The sequence below is a fragment of the Fistularia commersonii genome, chromosome 24 (assembly GCF_037954325.1).
Source record: "Fistularia commersonii isolate RoL2024-O1a breed Wild chromosome 24, RoL_Fcom_v1.0, whole genome shotgun sequence".
In the NCBI taxonomy this organism is placed as follows: Eukaryota; Metazoa; Chordata; class Actinopteri; order Syngnathiformes; family Fistulariidae; genus Fistularia; species Fistularia commersonii.
In genome coordinates this window covers 8733598-8751481 of record NC_141307.1, presented here as the reverse complement: position 1 = coordinate 8751481, position 17884 = coordinate 8733598, and the positions used below count along the sequence as shown (strand labels likewise).

General features: G+C 45.5%; 6 non-coding genes across 6 annotated transcripts; all 6 read left to right on the top strand.

Annotated features, from left to right (window-relative positions):
• Positions 1–240: 240 nt before the first annotated feature.
• On the top strand, positions 241–431 carry LOC147220163 (U2 spliceosomal RNA). The gene has a single exon (XR_015108169.1). It is a non-coding gene; the product is annotated as a U2 spliceosomal RNA (small nuclear RNA).
• Positions 432–875: 444 nt separating this feature from the next.
• LOC147220162 (U1 spliceosomal RNA) lies at positions 876–1039 on the top strand. Its single transcript, XR_015108206.1, has one exon. It is a non-coding gene; the product is annotated as a U1 spliceosomal RNA (small nuclear RNA).
• Positions 1040–2230: 1191 nt separating this feature from the next.
• LOC147220161 (5S ribosomal RNA) lies at positions 2231–2349 on the top strand. Its single transcript, XR_015108636.1, has one exon. It is a non-coding gene; the product is annotated as a 5S ribosomal RNA (ribosomal RNA).
• A 1860-nt stretch (positions 2350–4209) lies between these two features.
• On the top strand, positions 4210–4400 carry LOC147220160 (U2 spliceosomal RNA). Its single transcript, XR_015108190.1, has one exon. It is a non-coding gene; the product is annotated as a U2 spliceosomal RNA (small nuclear RNA).
• Positions 4401–5392: 992 nt separating this feature from the next.
• On the top strand, positions 5393–5511 carry LOC147220159 (5S ribosomal RNA). The gene has a single exon (XR_015108562.1). It is a non-coding gene; the product is annotated as a 5S ribosomal RNA (ribosomal RNA).
• A 1844-nt stretch (positions 5512–7355) lies between these two features.
• trnap-ugg (transfer RNA proline (anticodon UGG)) lies at positions 7356–7427 on the top strand. Its single transcript has one exon. It is a non-coding gene; the product is annotated as a tRNA-Pro (tRNA).
• Positions 7428–17884: the final 10457 nt, after the last annotated feature.

Here is a 17884-nt window from a genome sequence, read left to right as displayed (position 1 = left end):
GGGCGTGCACCACGTGACCGGGCAGATGCGGAAGATGCATCAGCCATGTTGTTTCTTGTAAAGCAGGAACGTCGGCCTCCACCGGGACCTCCGTCTCCGGGGCGATGGGGGCGATGGGGGACATGCGCCGTCGCTCCGGGCCGAGCAGCGGAGACGGGGTGGGGGTTTGTTTGTGAATGAAGTCGTGAGTGAAGCTGACGGTGCGGGGAATGCGCTGGCGTCGAGCGAGGGCGCGGGGCTATCGCTTCTCGGCCTTTTGGCTAAGATCTAGTGTAGTATCTGTTCTTATCAGTTCAATATCTGATACGTCCCCTATCTGGGGACCAAATATTGAATTGATTTTTGGAACAGGGAGATGGAATAGGGGCTTGCTCCGTCCACTCCACGCATCGACCCGGTATTGCAGTACCTCTGGGAACAGTGCACCCCCCGCTTTTGTGTCCGATGTCAAGGTTGCCGTGTCCTCCAACAACGTCATACGTAACCAACATACACGGGATCCAGATCTTGTCTGTGCCCTGCGTGACCAGCGACACTGTCCCCGTTGTTTCTGCCGGTAGGGAACGGTAGTAGAGCGGCAGAAACCCCTCGCGGCATGCAGAGGACAGACGGAACGTGTTCCGGTTGTCCGCTGACTTCTTCGTGAAAATTGAAGCGCCCGTGTCGTTTTCAGCGTCCCGGCCCGTCAGAACTCAGAGTTGACGTTTTTTTTTGACAGAGTGTGTGTGTGTGTGTGTGTGTGTGTGTGTGTGTGTGTGTGTGTGTGTGTGCGAGAGGGATCGTGTGTGAGCTCCCGCAACAGTCCGCATGGGTTCCTCCCCGACTGAGAACGGCGTGCGTGTGAAAGCGGTCCGTGCGCGGGACGCGTGCGACTCATACTTACCTGGCAGGGGAGATACCATGATCAAGAAGGTGGTTCACCCAGGGTGAGGCTCAGCCATTGCACTGCGGCTGTGCTGACCCCTGCGAATTCTCCAAATGTGGGAATCTCGACTGCATAATTTCTGGTAGTGGGGGACTGCGTCCGCGCTCTCCCCTGTTGTGCTGTTCAAGAGCAAGTCTGTGTCGCTGGAGGCCGGGTTCACTGTTTATGGTCGCACGCGCCGACCCTCCCTGGCTGGGCTGTGACCCAACAAGGGAGTTGTCGTTGCACATGGCAGGTGCACCGCTAAAGCGTGGATTTACGATCGGGCCAAAAAACAACCCAGAGTGTCCAAGTCCCTGAAATGCTCCTGCTTCTTGATCTCCACTCCCTGTAGCCTCACCGTTCCACCCGAGTTCCTCTCATCCCCACACATGTATACTGTCTTGCTGCAACTAACGTTCGTTCCTCTCCTTTCCAGAGCATACCCCCACCTCTCTATAGTTTCACTGAGACACTTTACAGTTTATAGTTTATTTTGATTTCCAATTCTGCCTTTTATTATTTATTACTGTTATATTTTCTGTAACTCTGGCACAACAGTTTCCTTCGGGATTAATAAAGTTGTTCTTATCTTATCTTATCTAATCTTATCTTATCTTATCTTATCTTATCTCGACCTCCACCTGTTTTCTGCTCTCACTACAGATCACAACGGCATCTGCAAAGGTCACGGTCCGTGGAGATTCACGTCTACCCTCATCCGTCAGGCCGTCCGTCACCGTTGCGAACAAGAAGGGGCTCAGGGCCTATCCCCAACTGAGTCCCGCTTCCACCTTGAACTTCTCTGGTCCCGTCTTACAGCACACCGCACAACTGTCTCCCAGCTAGCATACATGTCCTGCACCAGTGCAACACACTTCTCTGCCGCTCCAGACTTCCTCATAGGATACCAGAGCTCCTCTCTTGGCAACCTGTCGTATGACTTTTCAAGGTGTACAAAAAGGCAATGCGGCTCCCGCCGGCCTTCTCTGTACTTCTGTATGAGCATTCTCGGCGCAAATACTGCATCTGTAGTACTCTTCCTTTTTCCATGTGTATTTTATTTAATTTTCTCTTTCTCTTGTCATTAACTGTCCCGCCGTGCATTTGAGTCCTGGTATGGCCTTTGCTAGCTCCCTCTTTACCTTAGGCTGCAGCCTAAGGTGCAGTGTGTCTGATGATTTTTGGTTATAGTAACATTGGGTGCCACTGGCTGTAATCATGGAAACGCAATAGAAGGAGCTCCTGACAGATCTGGAAATGACTGCAGGTGGAAAAGACGGAGGACGGCTGCTTATAAAATGCCCTTCCGCGTAGGCTAGTCTCGTTTCTGGCCATACCACCCTGAACACGCCCGATCTCGTCTGATCTCGGAAGCCAAGCAGTGTCGGGCCTGGTTAGTACTTGGATGGGAGACCGCCTGGGAATACCAGGTGCCGTAAGCTTTTTCATGTTTGTTCCCTCTGTCAACAGCAGGAGGTGCTGTCTCTCAAGAGCAACAACATTTCACACACGGACACACGCCGCTCATTCCCTTGTGTCTGTCCCACCGGAGTTACCGTGAAGCCCGGCGCGACACGCGCTCAGTCATAGTTCCCCGCCTTACCTTTCAGGTCACTTTCCGTTGTCTCGCCACCTCCGTCCGTCGCTCGCCGCCGTTCTTGTCATCCCCGTACAGTATTTCTCCATGTGTGCTGAATTTCTTTTTCTCTCGTTTGTACCTCTCGCTGTTGAATAATCCAACCGCTGACCTCCATACCGCTGGCTCTCCTAGGCACTTCCAGGACTCCACATGTACGGTACGTCATCAGGACCCCCTGCCTTTGAACTCCTCCTCCTCTTCGATGCCCTCCTCGCTTCTTTTTACACTCGTTTCTGCTCCTTTTGCGATCGCCAGTAATCAGCGCTTCTGCCCTTGGCTCTCTTTCATTTTTCCCTATTCATTCATCATATTCCTAGGAGTCTGGTTGTTGAAGTCCTGGGTCTACTTTGATGCTTTGGCGTCCTGTCGGGGGGCCGTGGACCACGTGACTGGGCAGATGCGGAAGATGCATCAGCCCTGTTGTTTTTTTTGTAAAGCAGGAACATCGGCCTCCACCGGGACCTCCGTCTCCGGGGCGAGAAGGAGGTCTTATCTTATCTTATCTTGACCTCCACCTGTTTTCTGCTCTCACTACAGATCACAACGGCATCTGCAAAGGTCACGGTCCGTGGAGATTCACGTCTACCCTCATCCGTCAGGCCGTCCGTCACCGTTGCGAACAAGAAGGGGCTCAGTGCCTATCCCCGACGGAGTCCCGCTTCCAGCTTGAACTTTTTGGTCCAGTCTTACAGCACACCGCACCACTGTCTCCCAGCTAGCATACATGTCCTGCACCAGTGTAACACACTTCTCTGCCGCTCCAGACTTCCTCATAGGATACCAGAGCTCCTCTCTTGGCAACCTGTCGTAGGCCTTTTCTAGGTGTACAAAAAGGCAATGCGGCTCCCGCCGGCCCCCTCTGTACTTGTCTATGAGCATTCTGGGCGCCAATACTGCATATGTGGTACTCTTCCTTTTTCCATGTGTATTTTATTTATTTTTCTCTTTCTCTTGTCATGAACTGTCCCGGCGTGCATACCAGTCCTGATATGGCCTTTGGCAGCTCCCCCTTTACCTTAGGCTGCAGCCGAAGGTAAAGAGTGTCTGATGATTTTCGGTTCGCCGCCTTTCTTGTCATCCCTGTACAGTGTTTCTCCATGTGCGCTGTATTTCTTTTTCTCTCGTTTGTGTCTCTCGCTGTTGAATAATCCAGCCGCTGACCTCCGTACCGCTGGCTCTCCTAGACACTTCCATGCCTCCACCTGTACGGTACGTCATCGGGACCCACTGCCTTTGAACTCCTCATCCTCTTCGATGCCCTCCTCGCTTCTTTTTACGCTGGTCTCTGCTCCTTTGCGGTCGCCAGTAGTCACCGCTTCTACCCCTGGCTCTCTATCATTTTTCCCCATTCATTCATCAGGTTCCGAGGAGTCTGCTTGTTGAAGTCCTGGGTTTACTTTGATGCTCCGGCGTCCTGTCGGGGGGCCGCGCGCCACGTGAGCGGGCAGATGCGGAAGATGCATCAGCCATGTTGTTTCTTGTAAAGCAGGAACATCGGCCTCCACCGGGACCTCCGTCACCGGGGCGATGGGGGCGATGGGGGAGATGCGCCGTAGCTCCGGGCCGAGCGGCGGAGACGGGGTGGGTGTTTATTTGTGAATGAAGTAGTGAGTGAAGCTGACGGTGCGGGGAATGCGCTGGCATCGAGCGAGGGCGCGGGGCTATCGCTCCTCGGCCTTTTGGCTAAGATCAAGCGTAGTATCTGTTTTTATCAGTTTAATATCTGATACGTCCCCTATCCTTGGACCTAATATTAAATTGATTTTTGGAACAGGGAGATGGAATAGGGGCTTGCTCCGTCCACTCCGCTCATCGACCTGGTATTGCAGTATGTCTGGGAACGGTGCACCCCCCGCTTTTGTGTCCGGTGTCAAGGTTGCCGTGTCCTCCAACAACGTCATACGTAACCAACATACATGGGATCCAGATCTTGTCTGTGCCCTGCGTGACCAGCGACACTGTCCCCATTGTTTCTGCCGGTAGGGAGCGGTAGATAGCGACACACGAGCGTGTCTGCCTGAAACCCTGTCCCTACCATTCGCCCCGTGCAGCCCAATAAAATCCCACTATGGACCAGAACTGAGCTTAAATGAATCGCATTTGAAAAGGATGGATTGCCCCCGATAGACTGTGTCAGACTGGGCTCAGGGGGAAGTTCTCCCGGTCGTAGAGCGGCAGAAACCCCTGGCAGCATCAGGAGGACGGACGGAACGTGTTCCGGTTGTCCTCTGACTTCTTCATGAAAATTGAAGCGTCCGTGTCGTTTTCGGCGTCCCGGCCCGTCAGAACTCAGAGTTGACGTTTTTTTGACGGAGTGTGTGTGTGTGAGAGATTCACGCAGGGCGGTGTGTGTGTGTGTGTGCGAGACGGATGGTGTGTGAGCTCCCGGATCCTGCAGTATTTGTGAAGAGTCCGCGTGGGTTCCCCCCCCGATTGAGTACGCGGTGCATACCCCCACTTCTCTAGATTGACCTCCACCTGTTTTCTGCTCTCACTACAGATCACAACGGCATCCGCAAAGGTCACGGTCCGTGGAGATTCATGTCTACCCTCATCCGTCAGCCCGTCCGTCACCATTGCGACCAAGAAGGGGCTCAGGGCCTATCCCCGACGGAGTCCCGCTTCCACCTTGAACTTTTCTGCTATGGCCTTTGCTAGCTCACTTTTTACCTTAGGCTGTAGCCTAAGGAGTGTCTGATGATTTTCGGTTCGAGTAGCCTCGGGCGCCACTGGCTGTAATCATGGAGACTAAATAGAAGGAGCTCCCGACAGATGTGGAAATGACTGGAGGTGGAAGAGACAGAGGACGGCTGCTTATAAAATGCCCTTCCGCGCGGGTCTCCCTCGTTTACGGCCATACCACCCTGAACACGCCCGATCTCGTCTGATCTCGGAAGCCAACCAGGGTCGGGCCTGGTTAGTACTTGGATGGGAGACCGCCTTGGAATACCAGGTGCCGTAAGCTTTTTCATGTTCGTCCTCTCTGTCCCCAGCAGGGGGTGCTGTCTCTCAAGAGCGCCAACATTTCACACACGGACACCCGCGCTCATTCCCTTGTGTCTGTCCCACCGGAGTCACAGTGAAGCGCTCAGACATAGTTCCCCGCCTTACCTTTCGGGTCTCTTTCCGTTGTCTCGCCGTCTCTGTCTGTAGCTCGTCGCCTTTCTTGTCATCCCTCTACAGTATTTTTCCATGTGTGCTGTATTTCTTTTTCTTTTGAATCATCCAGTCGCTGACCTCCGTACCGCTGGCTCTCCTAGACACTTCCATGCCTCCACATGTACGGCATGTCATCAGGACCCACTGCCTTTGAACTCCTCATCCTCTTCGTTGCCTTCCTCGCTTCTTTTCTTAAGAATAAGAATAAGAATAAGAACAACTTTATTAATCCCGAAGGAAATTGCTGTGCCAGAGTTACAGAAAAATATAACAGTAATAAATAATAAAGAAAGGCAGAATTAGAAATAAAAATATACTATAAACTATAAAGTGTCTCAGTGAAACTATAAAGTGTCTTAGTAAGCAGTGATAAAACTATAACTGTCTTAGTAACAAGTGAGGTAAGGAGTGCACAATAGTATGATAGAAAGGAACATTGTAGTGTAGCTGTTACGAGATGAGATGAAATATGATGAAATATTGCACAGTTTCTGAATATTGCACAGAAATGAGATATTGCACATTTTTGTTTGTTTTTAGGTTAAAGATAGGTTGTTATGGTTGCCGGCGGCTGAATGGAGAGGAGTTAAAAAGTCTGATCGCCTCAGGAGGAAAGACCTCCTGTGGCGTTCAGTGGAGCTCCTCGGTGGTATCAGTCTACGGCTGAAAGAGCTCTGACAGGACGTCAGTGTGGCATGCAGGTGGTGATGGATGTTGTCCATGATGCTGAGGAGCTTCTTCAGCATCCTCCTCTCTGACACCTGCACCACAGACTCCTGCTCCACGCCCAGGACAGATCCAGCTCTCCTGATGAGCTTGTTGAGTCTGTTAGCGTCAGCTGTCTTGAGCCTGCTGCCCCAGCACACAACAGCGTAGAAGATGACGCCGGACACCACCGAGTGGTAGAACATCTGCAGCATGGTCCTGCAGACATTGAAAGATCTGAGCCTCCTGAGGAAGAACAGGCGGCTCTGACCCTTTTTGAAGATGGCGTTGGTGTTAATAGTTGTAAAGTTGTAAATAGTTGACAAGTTGTAAATTACTTTAGAATTCTTTAAAGCTGGTGTTTGGTGGTTTGATGCCAAACTTATCTGGTTTTGTAGCAATATATTGAATCAAAGGGCAACGTTTCTGATGGGTAAAGCTGTTCATCAATTGTGATGTGACGACCAGGTCTGTACAGTCATGGCCAAAAGTTTGGAGAATGACACAACAATAGAACCATCTGGCAAACACCTAAAAACCATGAAGGAACAGACATTGTGAAAGTGGCAATCTCAAAACTTTTGGCCATGACTGTAGAATGTGAAGACCACGGCCTCAGCTACATTTCACACCTTGCATTGTACTCCCAGCAAGTGGCTGCCTGCCATTAGTGCCATATTAGAATAAAAGCAGGTGGTCATCAGAAGGAAACCCCAAGGCTCAGGAATCTCATATCAGTTTTGAGCTGGTAAAGGGCAGTGTTTCCTCAAAGCATCTCCAAGTGCTTGTTTATTCGGGAATGTGGGTATTCTGTAAGTCTTTCCAAAGAGTGTGGTTCAGTCCTGCTCTATATTTGTACAGCATCATGGAAACGCTGTGTTGGTGTTTGGTGCTATATGAATAATCAAATTTGATTGGTCGTGACTCAACTCAGCAAGCTTTTGTGGCTCGTTGGTCTAGGGGTATGATTCTCGCTTTGGGTGCGAGAGGTCCCGGGTTCAAATCCCGGACGAGCCCGAGGCCTTCCAATGCTACATTCTGCTGTGTCATACGGACAGATCCGGTCTACTCTTCGCACACACCTTGCATCCTCTGTTTCAGCAGCAATGTTCAACCATCACAGACTTTTCCACCCAATGATTACTTATATAGAAGAAAAAACTCCCAAGTGTCAGCTTCACAAGGAAGACACCTTTGTAGTATTTGGTTTTCAGGACCACCTCGCTATAATGTCATCCAGAATGGTGAGACTGAAATTAGAGTCTACTCGTAAGCCCTTTAGTACCAGGGCTTACAATGGGCCCATGGCATTGCTGGCTACCTTCTCGTTTTCCATTGCAGTAACCAGGCACTTCACCGTTTGCTTGGGGCAACAGGTGAATCTGCCTTCAGATTAGCATGCAGGCTCTGATTATTCTTCAGGGGAGCCTGGTCTTACAGCCCTCAAGGATTTTCTTTGGGATTGCTTCGGCAGGACACTGGAAACAGGCTGGATCCTCTCCAAAATACTTTTGTACTTTGGCAGGAGGGGGCAGGACATCATACATGGATCTGATGGTCAAGCTCAGCTTGTGGCCTCCATGTTCCACTGCCGCTCCAAAAGATCATACTACTTTTTACACCATCTCAGCTCACCCAGCGGCCATGCTTGGTGAGGGACAAAGCTCTGGCAATTCAGTCTGCTTCTTCCTGGTGGTGCATGTCCAGTACCACCAGCTGGTGCTGCTCAGCGGGAGAAGCCTTCCGTCATGTGGGATATTTTTGTTTTCCTGCACCTCTTGCCATGTTGAATTGGCCCACAATGTCCCTTTGTCTCACGGCAGACTTTGCCTTTGCTTTACTTTTCATTTTCTCCCAGTCTCTACGGTAGAAGCAGCACTGCCGCTGAAGAGATGTTGGGACTCTTTGACATTGTCTCATGTCTTGCTTAGTAATACTTGTATTTCTCCACCAGGCCCAATTATGGTGGGGATAGGGCTCCATTGATTGTGATCAGCGTTGCAGAGAAAATCAAGTCACATCTCATTTGCCATTAGGTTTTCTCACATTCAATACCTTTTCAAGGGTGACATTTTACCAGTTCTTCGGTCTTCCCTGTCCGGTCAACGTCAAGGTACGCTCTCACCTATCAGTTGTCTTCAACGTAGGTATCCTGTGCAACAAAGGAGTCGGAGCTAATATCCCGGTTCAAATGACAACAAAACAAAACAAACGTACTTGCTCACATTACAGCGCTGTGAAAAAGTAGGAGCAAACAAGATGAGAGTCAGGGAATCATCAGTGATTTGAATCCGGGACCTCTCGCACCCTAAGCGAGAATCATACCCCAAGACCAACGAGCCACGCCCACTGCTTGCATGTTGACTGTTTTTCGCGCTTTATTAAATCTCTATTATAGTTTGTTTTCTTTATTTATATTCCCTTCATCCACCTGGATGAGCCCATGAGGTGGGGCAGCTAAATGACTCTGGTGACAAGGAAGATGAAGAGGACAAAGGCAGAGCAGAGGACAAAGTGGTGGGAGCTGAAAAGGGAGGAGTGTTGCATGGTTTTAAGGGAGGAGTTGAGAAAGGGTCTGGGTGGTCACGGTGAGCTTACAGATGATTGGACAACAGCAGCTCGAGTTATCAGGGAGACAGATAGGAGAGTACTCGGTGTGTCATCTGGAAGAAAAGTAGACAAGGAGACTTGGTGGTGGAATGAGGAAGTGCAGGAGTGTATACAGAGAAAGCGGTTAGCAAAGAAGAAGTGGGATACTGAGAGGACTGAAGAGAACAGACAGGAATTCAGGGAGATATAGCGAAAGGTAAAGATAGAGGTAGCAAATGCAAAACAAAAAGCGTACGGTGACTTGTATGCTCGGATGGATAGAAAGGAGGGTGAGAATGATTTATACAGGTTGGCGAAAACAGAGAGATAAATATGGAAAGGATGTACAACAGGTCCGGGTGATTAAGGACAGAGAAGGAAATGCATTGACAGATGCTAGAAGAGTGATGAGAAGATGGAAAGAGTACTTTGAAGAGCTGATGAATGGGGAAAATGAAAGAGGCAAGGGTAGAAGAGGGGACTATTGTAGACCACAAAGTAGCACAAATTAGTAAAAGTGAAGTGAGGAAGGCATTGAAGAGGATGAAGAGGGGAAAAGCAGTTGGTCCTGATGATATACCTGTGGAGGTGTGGAAGTGTCTAGGAAAGGGAGCAGTAGATTTTCTGACTAGATTATTCAACAGGATCTTAGAGGGTGAGAAGATGCCTGAAGAATGGAGACAAAGTGTGATTGTGCCTATTTTTAAGAATATAGGGGATGTGCACAATTGCGGCAACTATAGAGGGATAAAGTTGATGAGCCGTACAATGAAGTTATGGTAAAGAGTAGTGGAAACTAGACTGAGAGCAGAAGTCAGCATTTGTGAAAAGCAGTATGGCTTCATGCCGAGGAAGAGTACTACAGATGCAGTATTTGCGTTGAGAAAGCTAATAGAGAAGTACAGAGAAGGCCAGAGGGAGCTGCATTGTGTTTTTGTAGACCGAGAAAAAGCATATGACAGGGTGCCAAGAGAGGAGCTCTGGTATTATATGAGGAAATCTGGAGTGGCAGAGAAGTATGTTAAACTGGTGCGCGACATGTATGCTAGCTGTGAGACATTGGTACGGTGCGCTGTAGGGGTAACAGAGAAGTTCAAGGTGGAGGAGGGACTCAACCAGGGATCAGCTCTGAGCCCGTTCTAGTACGCAATGGTGATGGACAGATGAGGTTAGACAGGAAACCCCTTGATGTTTGCGGATGACATTGTGATCTGTAGTGAGAGCAGAAAACAGGTAGAGGAAAATCTAGAGAGGTGGAGGTATGCTCTGGAAGGGAGAGGAATGAAAGTTAGTTGCAGCAAGACAGAATATATGTGTGTGAATGAGAGGAACTCGGGTGGAACGGTGAGGCTACAGGGAGTGGAGATCAAGAAGTTGGAGGATTTCAGGTACTTGGGGTCAAAAGTCCAGAGTAACGGAGAGTGTGGAAAAGAGGTGAAGAGACGGGTCCAAGCAGGTTGGGATGGGATTGAGAAAAGTGTCAGGGGTACTATGTGATAGAAGACTATGGGCCAGAATGAAAGGAAAGGTGTACAAGACTGTGGTGAGACCAGCGATGCTGTATGGCCTAGAAATGTGTGGAACAAGGTGTAAATTACTTTGGAGTTCTTTAAAGAATTCTAAAATAATTTTAAACTTGTTCCATTAACCTTCAACTTGTTGAGATTAACGCTTTTTGACCAAATGGCTTAATCTTTTATCCCTGCGACTGGATTTCAGTAAATGTGACATACTGTAATAGAATTACATCTTACTCAAAACATTCTAACTCCAGACACTAGTTTTAAAGACTTCCATTGTTATTTAAACTTGCTCAGAAAGGATTCAACTTGGTGAGATAAACACTTGCTGACTAATTTCCTTTATCTTTAATCCTGTTGCTGGTTTTCAGTAAATATGACATTTAATCTGTAGAATCACATTCTATTCATCATATATCAGCACCAGACACCAGCTATAAAAGAAGTACAAAATTAAAAAATGCTAAAAAAAATGTGATGCTCAACAATATATAGTTTATATTTAATGAAATCCAGCCACATGTTTAAATGGTAAAGCAATTTGTTCAGGAAGTATTTATCTCACCAAATTGAAGGTTTTTGGCACAAGTTAAAAATAATTTTGGAAGTCTTTCAAGCTGGTGTCTGTTGCTGAAATATGCGTAATAGGACATGATTCAACACAATATATTTCATATTTACTAAAATCCAGCCACAGGATTAAAGGATAAAGCCATTTGGTCAAAATTGTTTTTCTCATCAAGTTGATGGTTTTCGTGTCATTCTTTAGAGCTTGTGTCTGTTGATGAAATATGCAGATTTGGATGTGATTCTACACAATACAGAATCTACGCAATGTATGAATTCACTCTAATTTAGCTGCAAGAATGAAAGATGAAGCCATTTGGTCAAAAATGTTTATCTCGCCAAATTTAAGGTTTTTTGAACAAGGTGTAAATTATTTCAGAATTCTTTAAAGGTAGTTACTCTTGTTGAAAAATGTTGAATAGGATGTGATTCTACACAATAAAAAATCTACACATTATATAAATTCACTAGAATCCAGCAGCAAGACTGAAATATAAAGCCATTTGTCCAATTATGTGTACCCTGCAAAGTGTAAGCTCTTTGGAACAAGTTGTAAATAACATTGGAATTCCTTAAAGCTGGTGTCTGGCGCTGAAATATGCTGATTAAGATGTGATTCTAGACAATATAAAATCTACAAAATGTATACATTCACTGAAATCCAGACGCAAGAAGGGAAGAGAAACCCATTTGATCAAAAATGTTTATTTCGCCAAATTGAAGGCATTTGGAACAAGTTGTAAATTGCTTTGGAATTCTTAAAAGCTGGTGTCTGTTGCTGAAAATTGTTGAATGTGATGTGAATTTGCACTCTATTGGTCAACTGTAATGAAATCCAGGCGGAAGTTTGAAAATAAAGGCATTTGGACCTAAAATGTTTATTTCACTAAGTTGAAGGTTGTTTGGCACAAGTTGTAAATATCTCTAATTCTTTAAAGCTGGTGACCGGTGATGAAATATGCTGATCTGGATGTGATGCTACACATGACAGAATCTACACAATGTATTAATTCCCTCAAATCCAGCCACAAGAAAGATGAAGCCATTTGGTCAAAAATGTTTTTCTTTTTTTTTTTGAACATTTATTAGAACAGGTTCCTTAACAGAGTTTTATACATTCTTACAAAACCTCATAACAAGATATACATTATACAATAATCTTTATAGGTCACTTATTTCCTCAATAGCAAGTGAAAAATAAAATAAAACTAAAAAAAAACAGAAAAAAAAAACAAAAAAAACCAAAACCCAAACACCAAGAAAAGCATCTAACTCAGTCAAATAGAGATAATATCTTCAACTCTCCAAATATTTTTTAATGGGTGCCCATTTGTCAAGATATAGGTCTGTCTGAAGTCGTAAGTTTGCTGTTATGCGTTCCATGCAGTTTACATCCTTAAGCCTCTGACGCCACTGGTCCAGGGTAGGTGGGTGGGGTTTGAGCCAATTTACTGTGATCATTTTATGTGCAATTAATAGAAGAACTCTAAGCGTAAACACCTGTTTTTTCCTTAGGCCGCTTGTTGATGCTGTACCCATAATAAATTGCTGTGGATCAATTGGTCTGTTTAATTTTAAAATCTCACTTATTTGTTTTTTTTACCTCTTCCCAGAATTTCATCAGTTTAGGGCAGTCCCAAAAAATGTGGGAAAAGTCCCCCGTTATGCCACAGCCCCTCCAACACAGGGGAGAACAGTTATTATCATACGAAGCTATTATCAAGGGAGATTTAAAATACCTTATTCTTAACTTCCAGCTGAACTCCCTCCATGTTGGGCTGCTTAAACATTGTTGCCAGGGCAACCAAGAACTCTCCCGTTCTCCATCAGCAATCATGGCATTAGATTGCAGTTCCCACTTAGCTTTCACATCCAGTGTGTCTACTGAAGTGTCCATATGTATCCTGCCATATATATCTGATATTGTATTTTTAATGTTCATTTTGTTCTCAACTATCTCAGTCCAATATTGTTCAAAATTAGTTGAAGCTTCTTTAATATTGTCCCATTCTTTGTGTGTCATCAAATAATGTCGAATTTGAAAATATCAAAATAAATCCTTAGAATCAATGTCGTATTTTGCCTGAAGTTGTGAAAAAGCCCTCAGAGTTCTTCCTTCAAATAACTGATTTATTGTGATTAAACCTTTCCCTGCCCATCTAATGAAACCACCGTCCATCTTTGCTGGCAGAAAGTCACCTGCTGCTGTTATTTTTGCTGCCCTCGATAGAGCTAGAGGTAGATTCAGGAATCGTCTTGTCTTTTCCCAAACCTTAAGTGTATGGTTGACATATTCATTTTGTATCTTAAGTCCACGTCTTGCTTTTGAATTTAGAAAGGGGAGAGTTGAAAGCGAAACATTTTTAACTGAACCTTGCTCTATATGCACCCATCTTGTGTCCATATCTAGTTTTATCCATGAGACCAATTTTCCAAGTTGTGCTGCCAGGTAGTAACTTCTTAAGTGTGGCAAGGCCAATCCGCCCTTATCTCTGGGTGCACAGAGTATTTTCAATCTCACTCTGGGCCTCTTGTTCTGCCATATATATTTGGAAATGAGCTTATCCAGTAATGTAAAGGTAGATACAGGAACAGTGATAGGCAGAGCATTGAACAGAAACAGCATTCTAGGTAGGACATTCATCCTGATACTTTCTATCCTCCCAACTAAGGACAAAGGAAGCACCTCCCATCTTTCCATGTCATTTTTGATCTGAGAAATTAGTTTGCCATAATTTGCCTTATATAGCTGACTTGTGTCGTGTGTGAGAATGATTCCCAGGTATCTAAAGCCCCCTTTTGACCACTTGAATTTCACCTGTCCGTCCAAGCATGTCGGCCAGCATCCTGTTATCATCATTGCTTCTGATTTCCCCTCATTCACCTTGTACCCTGACACCTCCCCATAGTCCCTCAGGCATTGCATAAGGGCCGGTATAGATGACTGAGGGTTTCTTATAAACAAAAGAACGTCATCCGCGAACAATGAAATTTTGTGCATCTCCCCTTCTTCATCTACTATTCCCTCGATCTGATCGTTTGTCCTTATCAATTCAGCAAGCGGTTCGATACACAATGCGAAAAAATAGGCGAGATTGGGTTCCCCTGCCTGACTCCTTTTTTAAGGTGAAAAAATTGGGAGCGGTACCCATTCACCCTGACCCTTGATATTGGGTCTTTATTCAGTGCTTCAATCCATTTATAAATGTCATATTAAATCCCATTTGTTCCATAGTAAATTTCAGATATGTCCAGTCCACTCTGTCGAACGCCTTCTCAGCATCTAGACTGAGAAGCATTGACGGGTGAACTGAATGTCTTGCCACTGATTGTACATTTAATGCTCTTCTAATATTTGCTCCTTGTCGACCTGGTATGAAACCAATCTGGTCTGGATTAATCAATTTACCTAAATACTTCTGCATTCTATTTGCTAATATGGCACTAATAATCTTTACGTCATTCCCCAACAAACTGATTGGCCTATAGGCACCACAATCTAATGGATCTTTCCCCTCTTTGTGTATAACCGCTATTACTGCCTCAGACCAGGTCTTAGGTGGGTCAGATAGGTGGGTTTTCTCAGATAGGAGCTATTAATTCGTCCGCCTCAGATGCAGAGAGTTTTCTTAAATCAAGATTTTTGAATATATCTTCTAATTTCCTTTTGTCTTGTGTTTCTCCTGATGTATCATAAAGGTTTTTATAGTAAGTTTGGAATGCCTCAGCTATCTCCTCTGGGTGGGAGACCTCGGTCAGAGAGGAGGGGTGTTTTATCTTAGGGTCAATACGGCTTGATTGTTGTTTCCTCAGTTGAAAGGCAAGTAGCCGGCTTGCCCTATTTCCCTTTTCATAGTACCTTTGGCTTGTGTATCGAAGTGCTCCCTCTGCTTTTTGTGTGAGAAGTTCATCCAAGGAGGTTTTACTTTCTTGTATTTGTTTAAAGACATTTTTGTCCCTTGTCATTTTGTGTTCATGTACTAGTCTTTTTATGTCACTTTCCAGCTGTTTTTCCTTTTCCATTCTCTGTCGGTTTAATCTAATCGCAATTTCAATACATTTCCCTCTCAGCACCACCTTTGCCCCCTCCCAAAGAGTCGAGGGGGATACTGATCCATTATCATTAATTTTGAAGTACTCATCAATTGCTTTTTTTATGTTTTCCTTTATACTTGAATCTGTCAACAATGAAATATTTAGTCTCCAGTATTTGAAGTGCCAACCAAAGCCTAAATTTAATTTCATATATACAGGACCATGATCAGATAGGGTACCAGGTTCAATAACACATTCTCTGACTTTATATAAGCTTTGTTTTGAAATGCAAATCAAATCAATTCTTGGGTATGACCCATGTACCATGGACAGAAAGGTGAAATCTCTCGTGGTCGGGTTCTTAGCCCTCCAAACATCCACAAGTCCTAATTCTTCCAACATATGTTTTGCTGCCCTGGATTTCCTGCTTTCCTTCCAATTTTACATTTAAAACACAATTGAAATCTCCTCCTAAAATTATAGTACCTCTGGCTTCTCTTGCCATTACAGTTGCCACTTCTTTAAAGAAATTGGGGTCATCTTCATCAGGGGCATAGATATTCATGATAGTTAGCTCTACTCCACTCAAGGTTCCCATAATAAGTATATATCTCCCCGCTTTATCCTTCACTTCTCTCTGAATTGCAAAACTAATTGAATGACTAATTAAAATTGCTACTCCCCTCTTTCTGCTGTTTGAAGAAAAAGCATAGAATACCTGTGCAACCCAGTCTCTCCTCAATTTCTTATGTTCTACCTCATTTAAGTGTGTTTCCTGTAGTAACGCTATTGAGCAATTACATTTCTTCAACTGAGTCAGCATTTTCTTTATTTTTATAGGATTATTTAATCCTTTGACATTATAACTGACAATCCCTACCTCTGACATAAATCGGCATTTCTTATTTTCATTTTACTCTCCCCAGATTCACCTTTGCATAAAGTAACTATCCTTGCCCTCGTAGTAACAAAAATCACTTGTGCCGACCTAACCGACATGTCAAGGAAATAAGAACTCTTAAAACACAGCTGGACTATTGGAAGTCACATATGTTTACTTTATTTTTTCTGTTCTGAGTACAGAGATCTGTCCAGCTCCTGTTGTAATGCAGGCAGAGGGTTGTGATTTAAGATTCCCTCTGGGCAAAGTGCACTGAGTGCTGTCCAAACCACAGACCAAAGAAAAAAAACAAAATCTTTGGTGAGGCGGTGATCCCAACACGGGTCTCATCGTAAAAAAATATTAATTGAAAATAATAGCAGAGTTAACTCTCCTCTCCTCTCAATAACTTTACAATATGATTCACTTAACTTCAGCATATTTGGCTGTTTAAACTATGAACAGTAATACACATAGAACTTTAAGATTGACAGTAATAACATTATCTAATTATTTTAACATTACTCGGGCACAGTACTCCTCATCATTTTAGTCCAGCAAAACAGCCCGCAGGTCTGCGGCGGACAGTGATGTGTCCTTTCTTTCTCTCTTCCCACCATCCTGTCTTGTATGTATCATGTATCTTTTGAGAGTTCCCATTCCAGTCTCTTTCTCTTGCTAACCTGCAACTCGATGCCGAGCTTCTTCAACGTTGGCACAGCATCCACCAGCGGAGGAAATGTTTTAGCTCCCGACTCCAAGTTGATTCTCAGCTGCGCCGGATAGCGGCACATTGCCCGGATCTCCTTCTCCTTCAGCTGCTTGATCACTCCTCGGACCCGCGTTCTCTTCCTCTGTATTTCTGGAGAGTAATCCTGGTTAAAGTAAATCACTCCCTTCTGGAACTTCACTCGTTTTTGGGCCCATGCTTGTCGCAGCACTGCTTCCTTTACTGTATAATCCAGAAACCTCACGATAATGGAGCGCGGAGGCGCTGAACTCGCAGGCTTTAGCCCCAGTGATCTGTGTGCCCTCTCGATTTTTATATTTAGCTCTGGCGGGAGTTGTAGCGCCGTCTCAATTAAGTTCCTCACAAAACCAATCATGTCACCTTTCTCACTTTCCTCGGGGACTTGATAAATTCTCAGATTGTTGCGGCGCATCCGATTCTGTAGATCGTCGCACATGTTCGTCAGGGCCGCCTCCCGTTTCAACAGGTGCCTCAGCATCCTCTCATGGCGCTGGCTTGTGTCTTCCACCTGGCATACCCTGGTCTCCGCTTCCTCAGTTCTCCGCTCTAGCTTCTCCATCCTTTGAATCAAGTCCGTGACCGACACCTCCAGTCTAGTTAATTGTTCCTTAGTGTCTGCAAATGCTTGCTTATTTTCTTTCCTCAACTCTTTCAACTCGCGAAGAATGTTCTCCATGTTCTGTTCATCCGTTTTTCCGCTCACCTGGCTTGGGGAAGATGGCGGCCGATGTTTTCCTTTCGCTTCTTCTTGCTGTTTTTGCTATTTTGCTGCGTTCCGTGTGTCTCTGACCGTGCTCATCCCAATCTGCAATGCTTCAGACTCACTTTTCCACCATTAAACTGTCAAGTATTTTTTCATAAACAGCCGAATACTACCAATTTTCGGGAGAGCTCAACTCCCTGCGTGTGTCTCAGTACATTGCGTCACCGGAAACCCCATGTGGAGGATTTTTGCTACAAGTCTCACTAGTGTTTGGCTTGCAGCCGATGACCTACAAGATAGACAAACAGAAGATAGCATATACCATCAGTCTACTCACCGGTGCTGCACTATGCTGGGGGTCGGCGGTGTGGCGGAGAGACGGACTGCCGTGCCGGTCCTATGCCGCTTTCACCGCCGAGATGAGAGAAG